General features: G+C 39.6%; 1 long non-coding RNA gene across 1 annotated transcript; it reads right to left on the minus strand.

The window, feature by feature from the left end:
* Positions 1-2,554: 2,554 nt before the first annotated feature.
* LOC141271344 (uncharacterized) lies at positions 2,555-6,554 on the minus strand. Its single transcript, XR_012321907.1, has 3 exons — positions 6,315-6,554; positions 4,262-4,330; positions 2,555-2,793 (listed from the first exon to the last, which is right to left on the minus strand). It is a non-coding gene; the product is annotated as an uncharacterized lncRNA (long non-coding RNA).
* Between the last annotated feature and the right edge of the window lie 3,613 nt (positions 6,555-10,167).

Genomic DNA, 10,167 nt, shown 5'->3' on the forward strand with positions numbered 1-10,167 from the left:
GAGGGGCAGGCACATGCCGGACAAACGGAGACCAGTGTCGTTTACGATATTAGAGGGTTTGGGTGCAGTACTAAGGACGATTTGTAGTTCTAGATTTGAGTTGGCATTGTTTAGGCTGGCTTTTTCGTTAGCTTTCTTTGGCGCAATGCAAGTTGGGGAATTGGTGGCTCCAAGTAAAAGCAGGGCGGAGAGACTGCGGGCTGAGGATATGGAATATAGGGTTGGGGGCATTGATTTTTGGTTAAGACACTCTAAGACGGATCAAGCTGGAAAAGGCAGGCGTGTGGTGTTGGGCAAGGTGGACAGGGCAATGATGTGCCCAAGGAGATGATTGGAAGAATATTGACAAGTATGGTTTGGGAATCGAGTTGGCCCGCTGCTATGCCATGAGGACGGAACGTTTTTGTCCCGTTTTCGGTTTACTGCAGTACTTAAAAAAGGGATTCTCAAGTTGGGGCTTAGCTCCGAATTATATGGCTCGCATTAATTTAGAATTGGCGCAGCATCAGAGGCAGATAGGTGCGGTTTGGGTGCTGAGGTTATAAAGCGCATCGGCAGGTGGAATTCTGACCGCTATCTTATGTATGTGAGGTATTAATTATGATAAGGCAATGGAAAAAGTGGTTTGTCAAGTTGGTTAATATGTTTTTCGTTAATCATTTTAGGTGCTGGTCCATTGTTAGCCTGGACTTTCGGACATTTGTTCGTACATTGGGGGGCACTGCGTGCCGACGTAAGGCCGGACAGTAGGCAATTGGGTTTTGGTAGGGAGCAGATTGTTGTCCGCTGGCTGGATTTTAGGGGGATGGTGTGGAGTCGATTTTTGTCCGAATACCACAAAGAGCACCCGATATCTTGGTGGTTTACATAGGTGGGAACGATTTGGGAACAAGGCCCAATAGGGAATTAATACGTGACATTCGGTTTGATTTTTTGAGATTATGGACAACTTTTCCAGGGTTGCTGACGGTGTGGTCAGATATTGTGCCTAGACAGAAGTAGAGGGCGGCGAGATCATTAAAAGGGATCAATAGAGCAAGGGTGAAGTTGAATAGGGCTATAGGGTCCTTTGTATCCAGGAATGGAGGTATAAGTATTAAACATTTAGATTTAGAGTCCGGTACAGGGAGTTTTTGGATGGCGGACGGTGTTCATTTGAATGCCATTGGAATTGATCACTGGGCTTTGACAATACAGGATGGGATTGAAAGGGCATTCTTGGGGTTGGGGCACTCACGAGCCTGAGGTGTCAGGGCTGTGCGTGGTTGGCAGGGGGTGGTGTTCTTGGACTTGGTACGGATTTGTTGGTACAAGGAATTTGCGAGAATTCTGGGTAATTTGAAGTTACATTGGGGGTGGTCTGGCAATTTTTGGTCAGGGCTCTGGACAGGGTTTTTACCCTGGGAGCTCTTAGTTGATTAATCTTTCATGTATTGTGGAAGTATGGTGCCCTGGAGCTGGTGTTGCACGGCTGAGGGTAAGATGGCTGTTGGATTTCTTTCATGTTATAAAAGCCAGACTTATTAGCTCCAAGAACCCTCCCCTCTCTGGTATTATTATTGTTTATATATTAATGTTTGTTTGTTAATAAAATGGCCGCTGTGGCCAAATTTATCCAAAGAATCCAGTGTTGAAGTGCTTTTCATTTGTGGGGGGGGAGGTGTAGCGTTGAAGAAGGTGGAACTAGGAAAATACGGTAAGAAAGCCGTACTGGCCGTAAACAGTCAAGCCATTTCAGGCGGCTTTGTTGCTGGTTTTGCCGTGGTCTTTGTGGTGACTCCACTGCAGGCATCTTTCACTCTATACATAGAAGAATGAACAGTCACTTCTTTTAACTGCTTGAGGGTTTCAGAACTCTGAAGCGATTAAGAGAAGGGCAATAAGTCGACATATACACGACAATGTCTTTTTGACATTTCTGTGCATTATGTTAATTTTATGGGATTCCTTTGGGGGGCTTTCCTGCCTGAAAGAGCTGTTGTGTGCGCATACCCAAACACTGAACAAACACTAATGAAACTAGGATGAAAAACACTGATGACATTTGGACCATTTTTTGCATATGTGAAAAAATGAAAAAACAAAGTGTGCTACCTTGTAAACCATTATTGTATACTAGCTGCTATACAAGATTAATGGACCATTGTCAAACAATCACTTTTTATCCTATTGTTTGAATTGTATTGTGTTACTTATAGAGCTCTGTGCGTGTATCCACTGAATTAAAAAGTGTTCTGTATGAATAAAGATTATTATTGTTGGTTCATCGTAGTGTTGTGTTACTGTTTTCTACTTTAAGTATATTTACACTAAAAAAGCTTAGCGTTGCATATGAGAAGCATTTTTTATTTTACATTTTTATTTCCAAAAAGTGTTGTTCTGGATTAGAAAAACATGTCAGCCTTTTTTTCTTAGTAAAAGGGATTCATAGGAACAGTAGTAATATTTCTTTTTTTCCTAGAAAGGTTCTTTTATCTGTCCGTGGATTGTTATTTTTCATCTCCCTTAATAAAAGGTTTCTAATGCATAAAAAATAAATACATAAACCATAAACCACATGCTAATAGAACAATTTTATTGCATAACAAAGGAGATGAGTAATCAGCAGCAAAGGTGAGGGTCAGGATTCTTAAGTTGAGTAGGACAATATATAGTACATTTGCAGAAAGATAGGGGACGATGCAAGGAACGCACATCTTCATTTATTGCAATAAAAATTCCCTTGGCCTTGGCAGGGATCAGGACAGCAGGGAGGAGGACAGCAGGGAGGAGGACAGCAGGGGTTGCAGGGATCTGATGAAGAAGTGAACATATATCAGTTACTCATTTATTTTAAAGAGTAACTAAACCTTTAACAATTTTTTTGATTTCAGTGCCTATTGATTGTTTTTTTGATTGCAAACAGATAAGTAAGACTCCCAACAATAAATAAAAGAACACTTGAGGGGTGTGCAGTTCTGGCAAGGTGTAGAGACGTACATCTCCAGCCTGAGTGCACACACAGCAAGATATGCATTCAATCAATGTTTTCTTTTGAATCCATAGGTGTCAGGGCTAAGGAATGAGCTGTGTGCTTCTGGCACCTGAGCTGCGTACTCCTTGGAGGTTTTTTTTCAGTGATTGGTGCGGGTCCTAGGACCCAGACCCTCATTGATCTCCTTGCAATTAAAAGGGCACTTAAATATAAAAAAAAATGATAAAGGTTTGGTTACTCTGCTTGCAATTAAAAGGGCACTCAAATATAAAAAAAAATGATAAAGGTTTTGTTACAATAGACAATTCAATGCAACAGAGTAATAAATGTTATAAGTTAACAAAATAAAGCCTCCGCAGTTTAAAGATAAGACTTTTACAACTTTTGTTTTTCATTGTTTTGTATTAGTTTTCCTATATATTTATTTGCAGTTTTTCAGTTTTGTATTTAAGTAAAGCAATTTGAATACGAAAAGAAAAATCAATACTAATATTTTCTTTTTTCATACACCTGCCCATTGAGATGTTATGAAACTAACCAAATATATAATAGTTAAAATAAAGGTCCCTGTGTCAAGTCCTAGAGAAGAGCATGTTCCAGGAAAAGCAGGCAATTCTCTGAAATGATGTAGTTCTCCTACCTATGAGATGTGGATGCAGGTTGATGAGATGAGGCTCATTACCTGGCAATGCTGAGTGCACAGACCTTGTATGAGGCATATATAGTGCTTGCAGATCCCTATTGGGCATTTTTTGTGCCCCTGTAAGGTGGCTTTGTGAAACATCACATTTTATAAAGATTTACTGATATACTAATGCGTCGTGCTACATTTTCAAGGTCACAGGCTTGATTTTTTTATCTTTTCTGGACAGCTTATGAAAAAAATCACAGACACCCAACACTTTTTACAGTCACATTTGAAAACCATAATAAATCATTATGATTTTAAGTGACCCATGTCTACACCCTATTCATTTCCTGCATTCACATTGAACTGTAAAATAATTATAATTATAGTTATACCAACTGTTTTTCTTCTTTCAAAAAGCCTTTTTTTTTTCAAACAAAACAAAAAAATACCCTATCTTTACCGACAGTCCAGCATTTTCTGGAAGGTTGGCAACCCTGCACAGTTTTTCTTCATAATATATGCAAAATGCAGTTGAATGAACTATAAATCAACTCATATAAAGCAGCTTTTAAACACTGCGGTTTTGATCTGCCCACAGAGACGTTAATTACTGCTGATGACAAGGAAAAAACAACTAAAAATGTCCTCATCTTTACCTTGTTTGGGACATTGTCCACCACTTTGTTGATTGCTGTAACCACCGTACTGTGATCCAGATTGGCAAGCTAGAAAAGAGAAACATTTATTCTGTGTTCACTGCATTTTGAAACAATATCTACAGAGTTATGTATAATTATAGTCGCATCATAGTTGTGCACAAAGAGTTATATGCAGCTGTGGTAGCACCTATTGAAGTGTATAAAATGCATTTGTACCCTTGAGAAAGCGTGTGGTTAACACTCGAAACATGCGTACGTAGGGCTCTGCACTTTCTGCTTGTGCATTCCCTGGGGGGGCTTCACCTTCCACATGGGTAAGGTTTCCTTTTATTGGTGGTTTTTCTGACATACTTTCATTTACACATGTGTGACATAGGACAGATTGTATACATGTCAAGATTCTACCTATTATTCATAATATAATACCTTCTATACTTGCATGTTGGATGTGTGTTCCCTACATCAGAGTTTTTGCTTGTTGCTATTTTGCCTGTCCTGGTTATGTGTAAGAATGTTTTTAAACAGTATTTAATAAAAATTTATATTTTATACACACTCTCTTTGCTCCTCCTCTTTTCAAACATTGTACCACCTATTCAGGACTGGTGTGAGGGAGCGGCATACTAGGCAATTCCCACAAGCCAAATCTTTCTGCTAGTCTCTTTTCCCACCTAAAGACTAGACCCCAGAAACTCAGATTTAACTGTTACCCTTTTACTGCCTCTTACAACTAGGGCATGAAAACTGACTTGTTCACTGCCTTGCACTAGTAGAGATTTTATTAACAATGCCTTTATTGGCCCAGACAACCAGAGTTTTCCAGTTTATTTTGGCTATGGTCTCAATTTATTTAAAACCGTCTTTGTCTCTATGTCTCCAAGAAAAAACACTTCCAAATGTTGCTGTATCAAATCCGAGCCATGCAGAATCCAATATGAATCTGGGTCAATGGATTTTTTTAAATGCCTTTGCTCCTTGAGTTGAGCATAAAAGGTGAGATATGTGTTATTATCCTCTCTTATTATGATGGCTGGTCTAAAATCAATCTTTCAGCAGTCTTTTCTATTCTGTATAAAGAATTCTAAAAACTGTATTATTGTGCACACTGCAACAATATTCACTACATAATAAAAAGTAACTGATAAATACATACTACAGGCAGTGGAAAACCATTATGAAGAATATATTAAAAGTCATTAATTTAAAGGGATTGCCTACAAGTGGATAACCTCTTCATAACAGCTAAACTGTCTATCATAAAATAAAAAAAGTCATATACTAAAATCTGCTTGGTTGAACTTGATAGACATGTCTGATTTAAACTGCATTAACTATATAATGGTAAAGGCTGCAGTCCAATCAGTGACCGCTGATTGTCTGCAGTGGTCATATGACACAACAATGGGTGGCACAATGATGGTCATATTACCTGTTGAGGAGGGATTGTCCATTACTGGACAATCCCTCCTGAACAGTTTTCCCTTGAACATTAAAACCAATTTCCTAGCTCCAAATATGTCTGTCATAATGAATATCTAGATCAATTACCTTTTCTACATATTTTAGATTTACTTCTTGGGAAAACACTATTTAATATTAAATCTTAATACACTGAACGTATCCCATTTCTTATGATTAAATCACTTTACTGTATCAGAAAAGCATATTCAACTATTCTTCTCAATAGAAAGTGATTTTGAGTCAAGCGGTGAAGTACACGGCTGAATGGCATACCGCAGCAAATCATATTAATAGAATTAAGGGCAGCCATGCCAGAAACACTTTAGAATCACTGTGTATTTTTTAACTATGGATATCCGTGTTTTTAATGGATGAAATGAATGGAAGTTTTATTCTTCAAAGTAACGATCCTTTTTCCTATTTTGCCGAAGTATGAGCTAAACCTAACCGTTAAATACATTACTTTTTTTAATATCTTTGCTAACAAAAAGACTAACGTAAAATTCTGGAGCCACGTTCTATAATGCCAATTAATGTGTAAAGTTAACAAACAATATAAAAAAAGCAAAATAAAAAAAGAGTAACTTACGGTCTTGGCAAGGATTTACACAGACAGGTACTTTTTGGCAGGGGTCCTGGCATGGATTCTGGCATGAGCTCTTCTGGCAGTTTGCTCCTCCTTTGATTCCAGACATGACTGATTTCTTGTCTTAGTTCTGAACTTCTCAGAGACTCAAAGTTATATTTTGATGATGGCTTTGAGACTGATCCTTATATATCTGCACGTAGGGAGAATGGGGCCAAATTCTCTCATCAGCTGATGATAAGGCATTTAATGAGATGTTTCAGTATATAATGATTTAATATTCTAAAGGAGAATAAACATTAATTATGAAGAGCAAGTCATCCAACACCTTAGGATATTTACTGCAGTAAAATACATGACGTAGTATTCGTCATCATTTTTTTTTATTGTTCTGGTTCTAAAATGGACATTTCTAAAGTTGGATGAGTATGGGGCACAATGTTGTAAGAATCTGACGTGCCCACATTGTAAAATCTATTTATGATATAAGGAAAAATGTGTGGGCAAATGGAGGTAATAATTGTTCCATTAAAAAGTAACTAGTAAAACTGATGCGCTATTCACCCTTGTACAATTAATCATAAGGCCATGTGCCACCTTTTTGATGGCTTTAATGAGCTTAGTTCTGCAGCGCTGTGAACACAAAGGTCTTCATGATAGGAGCTGCATGGAAAATGTGCAGCTGAAAATTGCATAAAACAGCTGAGCACCCAATCGGAAGAACGGAAATATTGTTTTTCATGTCAACCTTGATAATCTCAGTACACACAGCTCTCCATGAGTCTACTGTCTAGCTCTCTCAGTATCAGTGATCTTCCTTCATGGCAAAAGCCACATTTTTGGGTCTGCTTACCCTTTTTTCCATGGGGCTTAGAAAGCTGGTATGCTTGATCATGTTCAGATCGTTAATATTTGTTCAGACATTGGATACTTTAAATATGTGGCCAGGCTGACAGATGGGCGACTAAATACAACAAGGACAAAAATACGAAAAAAAACACAATAATCAACCAATAACGAATGCTCAATTAGATATAATTGTACCACTACATGTCTAGATCAAAAAAGTCCAGCAGATTTTATCTGCACTTTTTATTAATATAATATTCTATATCAACACACTGACTAACATTTACATCTCATGTCAGTAGATGACTCAAATATTTTATTAATGTACAGAAATAATTTCAAGAATGTAACAATCATGTTCTTGATACTGAACCTTTCAAGCAAATATAATTGCAGGTTGGATTAAATTTCTCGACTTCATGATTATAGCATCCACCTCTGATGTGCTTTGTCCTTTAATAAGCTATGTAACATACTTTTTTTGCAAAACTCTTTTCCGATATTTGACATAGATATATGTTATAATGGGGAATGTGTTCCTGCATTATGATTAGTGATGGGCGAACCCAAACACTATAGTTTGAAGTCCGAACCGAACACCTACTATTCGGGTTCGAATGTTCGGATTTGGGTGTTTCTCACGCTGTCACTTGTGTGTCAGTGCAGGAAACACAGGCTCTGATCGGCGTTGTCAGCATGATGCCACAGCTGTGACAGTGACCCGCGAAAAAAAGTTTACAGCGAGTCATAGGCGCCGGCTACAGCTACCACCAACAGCTGGAGCCTAATGCCATAGGAAACAGCGAACTCAGGTACCGCTGGATGGGAGCAGTAGTCTTCCATCCGCTGGTGCTTGTGCTCTGCTGAAAGTAAAAAAAAATGCAAAAATTAGTAAAAAAATCTTAAAAGAAAATAAATACATTATACTCAAGTATACCTTGTCCCCGATGTTCTCTACCCCTGCCTGCAAAAAATAAAAAATAAAAAAACACCATATACTCAGCTTACAGCTAATCCCCGAAGCCCATGATCACCTGTAATAAAGGTAAAATAATAAAGCAACCTTATCCTCAACAGAACGTGCACATTGTAAAATGTGATCGCTCTGTTAATTTGCCACCAATACACTGACGCTCAGTGTATTCAAGGCAAATGAGGTCAGCGCATGCGCGGTGAGTATTTTCTCCCGCTTGCGCTGATGTCGATGAGTTGAACTGAGTTCAACTCATTGACACAAGCATGGTAAAATACTCACCGCGCATGCGCTGACTTCATTTGCCGGCAATACACATAACTAGTGATGAGCGAGCATTAAAATGCTCGGGTACTTGTTGCTCGAGTCAAACAAATTGGAGTGCTCGAGTGCTCGGTCCGAGCAACAAACCCAATGTAAGTTCATGGGAAACTAAAGCATTTTTCTGGCGGCCCCCCTGGCGGTCTGCAGAGGGCCTAAACCTTGCCCAAATTGATGGGAACAGTGCTCAAATGACATGGGAACAGCATTGGGAAGCATCTCTGACTCCCAGGTCACTGCTGTCAACAACATGTCAGAGTATTACGCCACTTTTAAAGACTCACAATAAAACATACAAAAAGGAAACCAAAATGGATTTTCCAGGGAAATAGGTTAAGGAACATCCTTTCCAGGGTAATAACTTGTATATAAGGCAAAATAAATGTACAAAAACAAAAATGATCCTCCACATCTTGGGCTGTGTTCACACGTACCGTTTTTGATGCGTTTTTACACTATTGCATTGCTTTCAATGGTGAAAAATACATTCACTGGGAAATGGCCATGTGGTGTGTGAGACATGATCAGATACATCCTGTTTCATTTATGAAAAAGGGACTCTGAAAATCACAAAGACTATTTTTATAGTGCCATCAAGCGGCCCTTACTATTCTTAAAGGGCCAGCAGTTGGCCCTCACTATTGTCAGGGGACCATCAGCTGGCTATGCTTTGTTGTTCCCATTATTAAAGAGTGGGTCTCCTATACTGTTATTGTGTATTGTGAGGCAGTGACTGGGATCGTATACTAAGGACGTTATATCTCCCCCAGAATGTGCACAGAGACCTACTAAAACCATTGGAGTGCAATGCAGTCACAGACACACCTGCGGCTGCAATGCAGGAATGAAGGTGAGCATGGACCTAGTCAGGCTATCTGGCTAAGGCAGATTAGTAAAACCTGGCAGGGACTTCATTTCTGGGAGGAGGTCAAAGGAGGCAGTGGGGCGGTCTCCTCCCTCCAATTCGGGTTTTCCAGTGGCTGTTGCCACAAGTGTTATGATCTGCTACAAGCACTAAGGAAAGACAGGATATCTGTCCCTACAATAGAACTAAGCTGAATCCCTACGATGTAACGGGGAACCTGATCCTGCGATCAGACCCGCTAAAGTCCTCAGCTAGTCTGAACGAAGACCTATAGATGTGATGGAAGGGATCCCTACAATAACTAGGGACTGGGAGAAAGATGGACACCTCCTAGCAGAAATTGCAGCAGAAATAGGACAAACAAACAAAATAGAACATAGAGGTCCGAAGACCTAGCAAAACTGACAGAGAAAGGTAACAGAGTACCAAGCTAGCTCAAGAGAAGAAACTACAATGAAGTCCAGCAAGGCCAGGAGGGCAGAGCCGGATTAAATAGGCAAAAATGGTCATGTGACCAGCAAACTAGAAAAAACCTAACAGGAGAGTTCTAACAGTACCCCCTCTTCTAAGAGGATCCTCCAGATCCCCTAGGCCCAGGCTTTTCAGGAAACCTCCTGTGAAACGCTCTGACAAGTCTGGAAGCAGAAACATCATCCGCCCTCACCCATGAGTTATCCTCGGGTCCAAAACCCTTCCAAGCGACGAGATACTGCAAACTCCCTCTATACCGTCTAGAATTTAGGATGCGGGAAATTTCATATTCCCCGTCCTCCACCACCGGGGGAACAGTGGCCGAGGCGTCACCATCCGACACATCAGCTCTTTTCAACAGAGAAACATGAAATACC

The sequence above is a fragment of the Phyllobates terribilis genome, unplaced genomic scaffold (assembly GCF_046119375.1).
Source record: "Phyllobates terribilis strain yellow unplaced genomic scaffold, ASM4611937v1 Scaffold_5__5_contigs__length_657084704, whole genome shotgun sequence".
NCBI classification, from domain to species: Eukaryota; Metazoa; Chordata; class Amphibia; order Anura; family Dendrobatidae; genus Phyllobates; species Phyllobates terribilis.